Genomic DNA, 14,991 nt, shown 5'->3' on the forward strand with positions numbered 1-14,991 from the left:
TTCTTCTCAACAACATGCCTTGAAGAGAGATGCTTGAACAACATCAATGAGTTGAATGCATTTGCATTTCAAAACACAAAGCGGAACATCTAATACATCGGTGTCCTTGAAAGCTCCCTCACTATCACCAACCTAGCTGTCAACATGAAGAGGGCTCAGGTTGTTTGACTCTTCAAACAGTGGTTCTCATTCCATACTTCATCCACATATCATGGAGGCCACACTTAGTCAGACTGACTTACTGACTGAGACTCCTGAGGATAAGGGGAACTGCTATAGCTCTGAGGGTGGCTTTGATAGGCTTCAGCTGATGGTGTGATTCTGAGGGACCAGAGCTTACTGAAGCCTGAGGGACCAGAGCTTACTGAAGCCTGAGGGACCAAAGCTTACTGAAGCCTGAGGGGACCAAAGCTTACTGAAGCCTGAGGGGACCAAAGCTTACTGAAGCCTGAGGGGACCAAAGCTTACCTGAGGGGACCAAAGCTTACCTGAGGGGACCAAAGCTTACTGAAGCCTGAGGGGACCAAAGCTTACTGAAGCCTGAGGGGACCAAAGCTTACTGAAGCCTGAGGGGACCAAAGCTTACTGAAGCCTGAGGGGACCAAAGCTTACTGAAGCCTGAGGGGACCAAAGCTTACTGAAGCCTGAGGGACCAGAACTTACTGAAGCCTGAGGGGACCAAAGCTTACTGAAGCCTGAGGGGACCAAAGCTTACTGAAGCCTGAGGGGACCAAAGCTTACTGAAGCCTGAGGGGACCAAAGCTTACTGAAGCCTGAGGGAAAAAAGCTTACTGGACAAGTCATTTCCACTGAATAAGACCGCAACCGGTAAATCCACCTGTTCTGGCAAACTGGCTTTGGACCATTAGAAATTGTACCAGTGTGAGTGCAAACATTATCGAAGTGTGCCTCAATTAAGCAGCAACATGCTTTACTGTAAAAGGTTATTGAAAAGACACTGGTCAGTGACAGGTCAACTTGATCTGGATTGTTTATTACAACAGTAAACACCGCCCAACAAAGCTCTATCTCAGCAGTCCCTTGAAAAACCATCTAGGCCATTTGTGAATAAATAAACAAAACACCTTAATATAAAATAAAACACTTTTTTTAGGTTCTAGTTACCAACTAAGCTTCTCACTAAAACAAAAATAGCAGTAGTGGGCAGTTACCACAGAAACCCGACCCTGAGCCATCCATTTCTACTGCTCATAGGGCAGGCCAGGTAACCACGGTAACAGAAAGTGACAGCTGGTTGCCGCCAAAGTTATGTATGCCTTTATCAAACTGCCAAAACAAAGGAGCTGATCGTGGACTTCAGGAAACAGCAGAGGGAGCACCCCCCCTATCCACATCGAAGGGACAGTAGTTGAGAAGGTGGAAAGTTAAGTTCCTTGGCATACACATCACAGACAAACTGAAATGGTCACAGACAGTGTGGTGAAGAAAGCGCAATAGCACCTCTTCAACCTCAGGAGGCTGAAGAAATTTGGCTTGTCACCCAAAACCCTGAGAAACTTATACAGCTGCACAATCGAGAGCATTCTGTCGGGCTGTATCACAGCCTGCCCTCAACCGCAAGGCTCTCCAGAAGGTAGTGAGGTCTGCACAACGCATCACCAGGGGCAAACTACCTGCTCTCCATGACACCTACAGCACCCGATGTCACAGGAAGGCCAACAAAAATCATCAAGGACAACAACCACCCGAGCCACTGCCTGTTCACCCCGCTTCCATCCAGAAGGCGAGGTCAGTACAGGTGCATCAAAGCTGGGACCGAAATAATGAAAAACAGCTTCTATCTCAAGGCCATCAGAATGCTAAACAGCAATCACTAACTCACAGGCTGCTGCCTACATTGAGACCCAATCAATAGCCACTTTATACAATACCGCTTTAATAATGTTTACATATCTTACATTATTCATATCGTATGCATGTATGTATGTATGTATGTATGTATGTATGTATGTATGTATGTATGTATGTATGTATGTATGTATGTATGTATGTATTACGTACAGTGAGGGAAAAAAGTATTTGATCCCCTGCTGATTTTGTACGTTTGCCCACTGACAAAGAAATGATCAGTCTATACTTTTAATGGTAGGTTTATTTGAACAGTGAGAGACAGAATAACAACAAAAAAATCCAGAAAAACGCATGTCAAAAATGTTATAAATTGATTTGCATTTTAATGAGGGAAATAAGTATTTGACCCCCTCTCAATCAGAAAGATTTCTGGCTCCCAGGTGTCTTTTATACAGGTAACGAGCTGAGATTAGGAGCACACTCTTAAAGGGAGTGCTCCTAATCTCAGCTTGTTACCTGTATAAAAGACACCTGTCCACAGAAGCAATCAATCAATCAGATTCCAAACTCTCCACCATGGCCAAGACTAAAGAGCTCTCCAAGGATGTCAGGGACAACATTGTAGACCTACACAAGGCTGGAATGGGCTACAAGACCATCGCCAAGCAGCTTGGTGAGAAGGTGACAACAGTTGGTGCGATTATTCGCAAATGGAAGAAACATAAAAGAACTGTCAATCTCCCTCGGCCTGGGGCTCCATGCAAGATCTCACCTCGTGGAGTTGCAATGATCATGAGATCGGTGAGGAATCAGCCCAGAACTACACGGGAGGATCTTGTCAATGATCTCAAGGCAGCTGGGACCATGGTCATCAAGAAAACAATTGGTAACACACTACGCCATGAAGGACTGAAATCCTGCAGCGCCCGCAAAGTCCCCCTGCTCAAGAAAGCACATATACATGCCCGCCTGAAGTTTGCCAATGAACATCTGAATGATTCAGAGGACAACTGGGTGAAAGTATTGTGGTCAGATGAGACCAAAATGGAGCTCTTTGGCATCAACTCAACTCGCCGTGTTTGGAGGAGGAGGAATGCTGCATATGACCCCAAGAACACCATCCTCACCGTCAAACATGGAGGTGGAAACATTATGCTTTGGGGGTGTTTTTCTGCTAAGGGGACAGGACAACTTCACAGCATCAAAGGGACGATGGACGGGGCCATGTACCGTCAAATCTTGGGTGAGAACCTCCTTCCCTCAGCCAGGGCATTGAAAATGGGTCGTGGATGGGTATTCCAGCATGACAATGACCCAAAACACACAGCCAAGGCAACAAAGGAGTGGCTCAAGAAGAAGCACATTAAGGTCCTGGAGTGGCCTAGCCAGTCTTCAGACCTTAATCCCATAAAAAATCTGTGGAGGGAGCTGAAGATTCGAGTTGCCAAACGTCAGCCTCGAAACCTTAATGACTTGGAGAAGATCTGCAAAGAGGAGTGGGACAAAATCGCTCCTGAGATGTGTGCAAACCTGGTGGCCAACTACAAGAAACATCTGACCTCTGATTGCCAACAAGGGTTTTGCCACCAAGTACTAAGTCATGTTTTGCAGAGGGGTCAAATACTTATTTCCCTCATTAAAATGCAAATCACTTTATTACATTTTTGCCATGCATTTTTTTTTGATTTTTTTGTTATTCTGTCTCTCACTGTTCAAATAAATCTACCATTAAAATTATAGACTGATCATTTCTTTGTCAGTGGGCAAACGTACAAAATCAGCAGGGGATCAAATACTTTTTTCCCTCACTGTATGTATGTATGTATGTATGTATGTATGCATGTATGTATGTATGTACATACAGTGGGGGGAAAAAAGTATTTAGTCAGCCACCAATTGTGCAAGTTCTCCCACTTAAAAAGATGAGAGAGGCCTGTAATTTTCATCATAGGTACACGTCAGCTATGACACACAAAATGAGAAAAGAAAATCCAGAAAATCACATTGTAGGATTTTTAATTAATTTATTTGCAAATTATGGTGGACAATAAGTATTTGGTCACCTACAAACAAGCAAGATTTCTGGCTCTCACAGACCTGTAACTTCTTCTTTAAGAGGCTCCTCTGTCCTCCACTCGTTACCTGTATTAATGGCACCTGTTTGAACTTGTTATCAGTATAAAAGACACCTGTCCACAACCTCAAACAGTCACACTCCAAACTCCACTATGGCCAAGACCAAAGAGCTGTCAAAGGACACCAGAAACAAAATTGTAGACCTGCAGGCTGGGAAGACTGAATCTGCAATAGGTAAGCAGCTTGGTTTGAAGAAATCAACTGTGGGAGCAATTATTAGGAAATGGAAGACATACAAGACCACTGATAATCTCCCTCGATCTGGGGCTCCACGCAAGATCTCAAAATGATCACAAGAACGGTGAGCAAAAATCCCAGAACCACACGGGGGGACCTAGTGAATGACCTGCAGAGAGCTGGGACCAAAGTAACAAAGCCTACCATCAGTAACACACTACGCTGCCAGGGACTCAAATCCTGCAGTGCCAGACGTGTCCCCCTGCTTAAGCCAGTACATGTCCAGGCCCGTCTGAAGTTTGCTATAGAGCATTTGGATGATCCAGAAGAGGATTGGGAGAATGTCATATGGTCAGATGAAACCAAATATAACTTTTTGGTAAAAACTCAACTCGTCGTGTTTGGAGGACAAAGAATGCTGAGTTGCATCCAAAGAACACCATACCTACTGTGAAGCATGGGGGTGGAAACATCATGCTTTGGGGCTGTTTTTCTGCAAAGGGACCAGGACGACTGATCCGTGTAAAGGAAAGAATGAATGGGGCCATGTATCGTGAGATTTTGAGTGAAAACCTCCTTCCATCAGCAAGAGCATTGAAGATGAAACGTGGCTGGGTCTTTCAGCATGACAATGATCCCAAACACACCGCCCGGGCAACGAAGGAGTGGCTTCGTAAGAAGCATTTCAAGGTCCTGGAGTGGCCTAGCCAGTCTCCAGATCTCAACCCCATAGAAAATCTTTGGAGGGAGTTGAAAGTCAGTGTTGCCCAGCGTCAGCCCCAAAACATCACTGCTCTAGAGGAGATCTGCATGGCGGAATGGGCCAAAATACCAGCAACAGTGTGTGAAAACCTTGTGAAGACTTACAGAAAACGTTTGACCTGTGTCATTGCCAACAAAGGGTATATAACAAAGTATTGAGATAGACTTTTGTTATTGACCAAATACTTATTTTCCACCATAATTTGCAAATAAATTCATTAAAAATCCTACAATGTGATTTTCTGGATTTTCTTTTCTCATTTTGTCTGTCATAGTTGAAGTGTACCTATGATAAATTACAGGCCTCTCATCTTTTTAAGTGGGAGAACTTGCACAATTGGTGGCTGACTAAATACTTTGTATTGTTAGATTACTTGTTAGATATTACTGCACTGTCGGAACTAGAAGCACAAGCATTTCGCTACACTCGCATTAACATCTGCTAACAATGTGTACAACATTTGATTTGATGCTGTAAATACCTAGCTAAAGCTACACTGCCGAGGCTCAAAGACATAGAATAGACCCATGCGTGGGCTGTAGCTGTTTGGACAACAGGCGTCATCAAATGTCCACAAGTGTTGGTAGTCCCCTACTTCAGTTCTGACTTGATGCACTTCTTATTGGTAAGTGAAGCATCTACAGGCTAAATGTGAAACATGTCAACAGAAGAATGGAAAAGACACACTACACTGCTAGAGGAGATTGTGATTGCTTCATATGGCCCTCAAAAGGTTCAAAGCACCCTTCATTTTAGCAGTGATAAGCGTATTATATTCTCAGCTGAATAAGTATTGTTCATATGTTGTCAGTCATAGGAGTATTATATTCTCAGTTGAATAAGTATTGTTCATACAGTTAAAGTCGGAAGTTTACATACACCTTAGCCAAATATATTTAAACTCAATTTTTCACAATTCCTGACATTTAATCCTAGTAACAATTCCCTGTTTTAGGTCAGTTAGGATCACCACTTTATTTTAAGAATGTGAAAAGTCAGAATAATAGTAGAGAGAATTATTTATTTCAGCTTTTATTCCTTTCTTCACATTCCCAGTGGGTCAGAAGTTTACATACACTCAATTAGTATTTGGTAGCATTGCCTTTAAATTGTTTAACTTGGGTCAAACGTTTTGGGTAGCCTTCCACAACCTTCCCACAATAAGTTGGGTGAATTTTGTCCTATTCCTCCTGACAGAGCTGGTGTAACAGTCAGGTTTGTAGGCCTCCTTGCTCGCACACACTTTTTCAGTTCTGTCCACAAATTTTCTATGGGATTAAGGTCAGGGCTTGTGATGGCCACTCCAATACCTTGACTTTGATGTCCTTAAGCCATTTTGCAACTACTTTGTAAGTATGCTTGGGGTCCATTGTCCATTTGGAAGACCCATGGCTTTTTTATGGCGGGTTTGGAGCAGTGGCTTCTTCCTTGCTGAGCGGCCTTTCAGGTTATGTCGATATAGGACTTATTTTAATGTGGATATAGATACTTTTGTACTGGTTTTCTCCAGCATCTTCACAAGGTCCTTTGCTGTTGTTCTGGGATTGATTTGCACTTTTCGCACAAAAGTACGTTCATCTCTAGGAGAAAGAACACATCTCCTTCCTGAGCGGTATGACGGCTGCGTGGTCCCATGGTGTTTATACTTGCGTACTATTGTTTGTACAGATGAACATGGTACCTTCAGGCATTTGGAAATTGGTCCCAAGGATGAACCAGACTTGTGGAGGTCTACAATAGTTTTTTCTGAAGTCTTGGCTGATTTCTTTTGATTTTCCCATGATGTCAAGCAAAGAGGCACTGAGTTTGAAGGTAGGCATTGAAATAAATCCACAGGCACACCTCAAATTGACTCAAATTATGTCAAATAACCATGCCATGACAAGCCATGACATTTTCGGGAATTTTCCAAGCTGTTTAACTTTTTTGGGATAGGGGACAGCATTCGGAATTTTGGATGAAAAGCGTGCCCAAAGTAAACTGCCTGCTACTCAGGCCCAGAAGCTAGGATATGCATATAATTGTTAGATTTGGATAGAAAAACACTCTAAAGTTTCCAAAACTGTTAAAATAATGTGTGAGTATAACAGAACTGATATGTCAGGCGAAAACCTGAGGAAAATCCGGGAAATGCTATTATTTTGAAATGGCTGTTTTTCCATTGAAAGCCTATCCACCATACAAAGACTTAAGACCCAGTTCACAATCCCTATGGCTTCCACTACATGTGGCCAGTCTTTAGGCATTGTTTCAGGCTTTTACTCTGAAAAATGAGGGAGAAACACCACTTTCAATGAGAGGACAGTGGAAATTTCCAGACATGAGTCCTGCGCGTGACCGGGAGCGTGGCTTTCTTGTTTTTCCTTTTCTATTGACCAAGCTATTGTCCGATTGAAATATGATCGATTATTTATGACAAAAACAAACTGAGGATTGATTATAAACATTGTTTGACATGTTTCTACGAACTTTTATGGTAGTTTTTTAATTTTTTGTCTACCTGCTGTGACCGCTCTTTGTTCCAATGGATTACTGAACAAAACGCGCTAACAAAACAGAGGTTTTTGGACATAAAGAGTGACTTTATCGAGCAAAACGAACATTTATTGTGTAACATGAAGTCTTGGGAGTGCAACCATATGAAGATCATCAAAGGTAAGTGATACATTTTAGCACTATTTCTGACTTTTGTTACTCCTCTACTTGGCTGGTTACTGTTTGTAATGATTTGTCTACTGGGCGCTGTTCTCAGATAATAGCATGGTTTGCTTTCGCCGTAAAGCCTTTTTGAAATCTGACACAGTGGTTGGATTAACAAGAAGTTTATCTTTAAGCTGATGTATAACACTTGTATCTTTCATGTATGTTTATTATGAGAATTTCTATTCTGTTGAGTTTCACACTCGGCAATTTCACCGGATGTTGTTTGAGACAGTGGATTACTGAACAAAACGCGCTAACAAAACTGAGGTTTTTGGATATAAAGAGTGACTTTATCGAACAAAACTAACATTTATTGGGTAACTCGGAGTCTTGTGAGTGCAACCATATGAAGATTATCAAAGGTAAGTGATTAATTTTATCGCTATTTCTGACTTTTGTTACTCCTCTACTTGGCTGGTTACTGTTTGTAATGTTTTGTGTGCTGAGCGCTGTCCTCAGATAATTGCATGGTATGCTTTCGCCGTAAAGCCTTTTTGAAATCTGACACCTTGGCTGGATTAACAACAAGATAAGCTTTATTTTGATGTATTGCACTTGTGATTTAATGAAGTTAAATATTTACAGTAATTTAATTTGAATTTGGCGCTCTACAATTTCACCGGATGTTGTCAAGTTGGGACGCTAGCATCCCACTGTTCCATAAGAAGTTGAAGACACAGTCAACTTAGTGTATGTAAACTTCTGACCCACTGGAATTGTGATAGTGAATTATAAGTGAAATAATCTGTCTGTAAACAATTGTTGGAAAAATTACTTGTGTCATGCACAAAGTAGATGTCCTAACCGACTTGCCAAAACTATAGTTTGTTAACAAGAAATTTGTGGAGTGGTTGAAAAACGAGTTTTAATGACTCCAACCTAAGTGTATGTAAACTTCCAACTTCAACTGTATGTTGTCAGTGATAGGCGTTTAATATTCTCAGTTGAATAAGTATCGTTCACATGTTGTCAGTGATAGGCGTATTATATTCTCAGTTGAATAAGTATTGTTCATATGTTGTCATCTCACTGCGCACTCCAGCTAGGTACATTTTATAGGCTAGGCCTACATATGAGCATCAATCTTATAATGGGAGTATATTGTACTGTGCAAATATGAAAAGGCTTTTCCGTTGCGATGTCGCTAAAGACCCATCCACTAGCCCTGGCCCGCTAGCTTTCTGAACGCTGTTGTCTCCCGCTCGCCTAGCGTAGTACTGACTACCAAACGGCTCCCTGACTCACGTATTGCTGCTCATTGGATCTTATGATCACTCGGCTACACAGCTGCCTGCTGGACTATTCACTAACGTGGTACCTCTTTTTGTTTATCTGTCGGCCCCAGCCTCGAACTCAGGTCCTGTGCATACCTAAATGACCCTCTCATCGCCATTTACTCGTTGTTGTCTTAGCTCTCCCGATCAACACCTGTGACTGCTTTATGCCTCGCTCTAATGTCAATATGCTTTGTCTACTGCTGTCTCAGCTAGTACTTATTGTTTTATTTCACTGAAGAGCCCCCAGTCACGCTCAACATGCCTTAGATAGCTCTTTTGTCCCACCCCCCACACATGCGGAGACCTCACCTGGCTTAACTGGTGCCTCCAGAGATGAAACCTCTCTCATCGTCACTCAACGCCTAGGTTTACCTCCACTGTACTCACATCCTACCATACCCTTGTCTGTACATTATGCCCTGAATCTATTCTACCACGCCCAGAATTCTGCTCCTTTTATTCTCTGTTCCCAACGCACGAGACAACCAGTTCTTATAGCCTTTAGCCATACCCTTATCCTACTCCTCCTCTGGTGATGTAGAGGTTAACCCAGGGCCTGTGGCCCCCAGTACCACACCTATTCCCCAGGCGCTCTCATTTGTTGACTTATGTCACCGTAAAAGCCTTGGTTTCATGCATGTTAACATCAGAAGCCTCCTCCTTAAGTTTGTTTTATTCATTGCTTTAGCACACTCCGCCAACCCTGATGTCCTAGCCGTGTCTGAATCCTGGCTTAGGAAGGCCACCAAAAATCCTGTAATTTCCATCCCCAACTACAGCATTTTAGGTCAAGATGGAACTGCCAAAGGGGGCGTAGTTGCAATCTACTGCAGAGATAGCCTGCAGAGTTCTGTCTTACTATCCAGGTCTGTGCCCAAACAGTTCGAGCTTCTACTTTTAAAAAGCCATCTCTCCAGAAATAAGTCTCTCATTGTTGCCGCTTGTCATAGACCCCCTCAGCCCCCAGCTGTGCCCTGGACACCATATGTGAAATGATTGCCCCCCATTTATCTTCAGAGTTCGTACAGTTAGATGACCTAAACTGGGATATGCTTAACACCCCGGCCGTTCTACAATCTAAGCTAGATGCCCTCAATCTTATACAAATTATCAAGGAACCTACCAGGTACAACCCCAAATCTGTAAACACGGGCACCCTCATAGATATCATCCTGACCAACTTGCCCTCTAAATACACCTCTGCTGTCTTCAACCAGGATCTCAGCGATCCCTGCCTCATTGCCTGCATCCGTAATGGGTCCGCGGTCAAATGACCACCCCTCATCACTGTCAAACGCTCCTTAAAACACTTCAGCGAGCAGGCCTTTCTAATCGACCTGGCCCTGGTATCCTGGAAGGATATTGACCTCATCCCGTCAGTAGAGGATGCCTGGTTATTCTTTTAAAAGTGCTTTCCTCACCATCTTAAATAAGCATGCCCCATTCAAAAAATGTAGAAGAACAGCTATAGCTCTTGGTTCACTCCAGACTTGACTGCCCTTGACCAGCACAAAAACATCCTGTGGCGTACTGCATTAGCATCGAATAGCCCCGCGATATGCACCTTTTCAGGGAAGTTAGGAACAATATACAGTCAGTTTGAAAAAGCTAGCCTTTGCTTTCCTAACAGAAATTTGCATCTTGTAGCACAAATTCCCAAAAGTTTTGGGACACTAAAGTCCATGGAGAATAAGAGCACCTCCTCCCAGCTGCCCACTGCACTGAGGCTAGGAAACACTGTCACTACCGATAAATCTACGATAATTTCAATAAGCATTTTTCTACGGCTGGCCATGCTTTCCACCTGGCTACCCATACCCTGGCCAACAGCTCTGGACCCTACATATCAGTTGGGCTTGACAATCTGGACCCTCTCTTTCTAAAATTATCTCCCGCAATTGTTGCAACACTTATCACTAGCCTGTTCAAACTCTCTTTCATATCGTCTGAGATCACCAAAGATTGGAAAGCTGCCTCGGTCATCCCCCTCTTAAAAGGGGGAGATACTCTAGACCCAAACTGCTACAGACCATATCTATCCTGCCCTGCCTTTCTAAAAGTCTTCGAAAGCCAAGTTAACAAATAGATCACCGACCATTTTGAATCCCACCGTACCTTCTCCGCTATGCAATCTGGTTTTCGAGCTGGTCATGGGTGCACCTCAGCTACGCTCAAGGTCCTAAACGATATCATAACTGCCATTGATAAAAGACAGTACTGTGCAGCCGTCTTCATCGACCTGGCCAAGGCTTTCGACTGTCAATCACCGCATTCTTATCGGCAGACTCAATAGCCTTGGTTTCTCAAATGACTCCCCGCCTGGTTCACCAACTACTTCTCAGATAGAGTTCAGTGTGTCAAATTGAAGGGTCTGTTATCCGGAACTCTGGCAGTCTCTATGGGGGTGCCACAGGGTTCAATTCTCAGGCCAACTCTTTTCTCTGTATATATCAATGATGTCGCTCTTGCTGCTGGTGATTCTCTAATCCACCTCTACGCAGATGACAACATTCTGTATACTTCTGGCCCTTCTTTGGACACTGTTAACAAACCTCCAAACGAGCTTCAATGCCATACAACACTCCTTCCGTGGCCTCCAACTGCTCTTAAAATGCTAGTAAAACTAAATACATGCTCTTCAATCGATCGCTGCCCACACCCTCCAGCCCGACTAGCATCACTACTCTGGACGGTTCTGACTTAGAATATGTGGACAACTACAAATACCTAGGTGTCTGGTTTAGACTGTAAACTCTCCTTCCAGACTCACATTAAGCATCTCCAATCCAAAATTAAATCTAGAATAGGCTTCACATTTCGCAACAAAGCCTCCTTCACTCATGCTGCTAAACATACCCTCATAAAACTGACTATCCTACCGATCCTTGACTTTAGCGATGTCATTAACAAAATGAGACATCTCCCTCACTAACTTTACGCATCAGCTGTCAGAGCAGCTTACCGATCACTGCACCTGTACATAGCCCATCTGTAAATAGCCCACCCCCATATTGTTATTTATTTTTGCTCTTCTGCACTCCAGTATCTCTACTTGCACACTAAATGGTAATTATTTCACCACTATGGCCTATTTATTACCTTAACTCCCTAATCTTACTACATTTGCTCACACTGTATATAGATTTTTCTAATTGTGTTATTGACTGTACGTCTGTTTATTCCATGTGTAACTCTGTGTTGTTGTTTTTGGCGCACTGCTTTGCTTTATCTTGGCCAGGTCGCAGTTGTAAATGAGAACTTGTTCTCAACTAGCCTACCTGGTTAAAAATAATTGTAAAAAATATTTAAAAAAATACTGGTAGTCATGTTAGCATTCTAATATATAGCCTCGTTATTGTATTGTGTTACTTTTTATTTATTTTTGACTTTAGTAAATATTTTCATAACTCTTTCTTGAACTGCATTGTCGGTTAAGGGCTTGCAAATAAGCATTTCACGGTAAGGTCTACACCGGTTGTATTCGGCGCATATGACAAATTTGATTTGAATATCATATGGTTAGCAGTTTTCATGCCCAAGCTGGATACTGAGGCAGAAATGAATCAACCAATTACACATTGTCTTTATCTACAGGTCACATCGACCACTAAAGGCTGGAACACACCAATAGCGCTTGCAGCCGAGAGTACTTGCGAACAGAGTACTAACCGCGAGAAAATATCAGCCATCACAGACGTCAACAGTGCGCTGAATGATCGGTAGACGAAACGGGAGATTCACATTCGGTGTGATGTGTGAAGCCCTTTAAAATGCATGGATTCACACAAAGCATACACAAGGACGCCATTATAAGATTTGTTTTCTTGGTCTATAAAGTATCTCAGTTGAGTGGTTCAGTCTAATATGATGGCAAAAGACTACACACAGTAATGTGGTGGCATGAACTCAGTGTCAGACTTGTGTGGCTGTGGCCGGCTCACACTACATCCTGTCAGAACCAACACAAAGCACCTTCAGCCTTCTTTGCTGCTCTGCTATGTACATCCACCAGTTCTAAGAGTATTTCTCCTAGTAACCTCTACATACAGTGCAGGGCAAAAGGCCATCAGAATGAAACCAGGTAAGAGGATGTGAGGTGAAAACCCAAACCTAATACAATTCTAGTTTTAATGTCACATGCACAAGGACAGTGAAATGCCTTTCCTGCAAGTTCCAAACCCAACAACGCAGTAATCAATATCAATGTAGCCCAAAAAATAACATAAGGTAGAACAAAAACATGAGAAATAAAAATAGGAAAAAGTAAGGAGCTATATACAGGGTCAGTTCCAATACCATATTTACAATGTGCAGGTATACTGGAAGTACGTGTAGAGTCAGTGTAAATGTGTGTGCATGTTAAATGTGTGTTGGAGTGTCAGTGTGATTAAGTATGTAGAGTCCTGTGAGTATGCATAGAGTGCAAAAATATAATACAATTTAAGAGTCAGCTCAGATAGTCCATGTAGCCATTCTGTTAGCTACCCAACTGCCAGGTCAATGACCTCCTCCCTGACCCTTGTGTGTGTGTGTGTGTGTATATATATGTTGGTGGGAGATGAGCGATGCAGGGGAAGGGAGGGGATAGCCACAAATAGAACAATAAGACAGATATTTCACCAGATGTATAAATGTGAAGCATCCACTTGGCATTTCCAAGCCCAGTGGCCGGCAGTGGGAGAAGACGGAACGAGACGGATTTTGGCCGACATTCTGCGAATGTTCTCACCGATGAAACATCTCAACACAGTTTTCTGTTCCCAAAACTAGAATATGTTACAAACAGAGTGGATAAAGTTTTGTAGACTTTACCCTTTGCCAAAGTTTAAAGAATGGCATTGTTTAGGAGTGCAAAGGTGAATTGAGTTATTGCACACACGCACTTCACAGAGTAGGCGTTCCCTAAAATAAATATGCAAATGTATTGCAAGAACAGGCTAATAGGATCACGCTAGCTCATGCTTGGCTCTGCCCATCTCCTTGCTTGTTCTGCCCACTATGACTCATTTGTTCCCATTTGAAACGACGGGCTGTGGTCCATCTTTGGGATAGCTGTCCTAACATGAGCTCTGTAAGTGTGGAGGTAACGGTGGACTTAAAATGTCTGGAGGGGATACGTTGTTTCTCGTCACACTGACTGGGGTCCAATACACTTGTTTACAGGCTAAGCACTGTATTTTGTTGTGACTGAGTATGTGGTAAGTTGTGTCTGCTGTGTAAGTCTAGTTGTTTGTGTCTGCAATGCTGTGCACGTAGTCTGTTGGAGCTAGTTTTTGAAGTCTGTATGTAGTTATTGCAGTCCGTTTGTAGTTCATGCTAGTCAGAGTTATTTGGTTAAAAAACAAGTGAAGTGTCTATTTATTATGGATCCCCATTGGTTCCTGCCAAGGCAGCACCTACTGTTCCTGGGGTCCAGTTAAGGCTGTTTATAAAATGTTAAACATTCACAACACATGAAGTATGTGCTCTAAGTATGTTGCGTCTGAGGTTTGGTAAGTGTAATGACATTGGTCTGAATGTAGGTTCAGTCATAGTTTGACACTGCACTAGAGGTTGGTGGCGCCTTAATTGGGGAGAACAAGCTTGTGGTAATGGCTGGAGCAGTGTTAGTGGAATGGTATCAAACACATGGTCTCCAGGTGTTTGATGCCATTCCATATGCGCCGTTCCGGCCATTATTATTATGAGCCGTTCTCCCCTCAGGCACTGAAAAGTCCAAGCACAAACCTAACCAGGTCCCCTGCTGTTGTTAGCTATGCAACAATGGAAGAAACCATGCTCACCACTACAAAGCAATCAACATAGGAATGCAAATGAGGGAGAGGTTGACCAACAGTCCACCAGCAGCAGGTGGACAAAAGACTTCTGAAACACGATCAATATACAGTGGACCTACAGGAGTCATCTCTCCTCAGCAGTAACACTCACCCATAATACAATCTTTATCTCGAACTAGAACCGAAAAAATAAAAACTACAAAGTTAAGTATATTTCGGTGTATGTACACCAAGGCTCTCCAACCCTTTTCCTGGAGAGATACCCTCCTGTAGGTTCACTCCAACCCTTTTCCTGGAGAGATACCCTCCTGTAGGTTCACTCCAACCCTTTTCCTGGAGAGCTACC

At 42.9% G+C, this 14,991-nt stretch overlaps 1 protein-coding gene across 2 annotated transcripts in view; it reads right to left on the bottom strand.

The window, feature by feature from the left end:
- LOC115197545 (suppressor of tumorigenicity 7 protein homolog) overlaps positions 1 to 14,991 on the bottom strand; it is a 70,796-nt gene that overhangs the window by 32,277 nt on the left and 23,528 nt on the right. The gene's annotated exons all lie outside the window — the stretch shown is intronic.

Source organism: Salmo trutta, chromosome 7 (assembly GCF_901001165.1).
Source record: "Salmo trutta chromosome 7, fSalTru1.1, whole genome shotgun sequence".
Lineage (NCBI taxonomy): Eukaryota > Metazoa > Chordata > Actinopteri > Salmoniformes > Salmonidae > Salmo > Salmo trutta.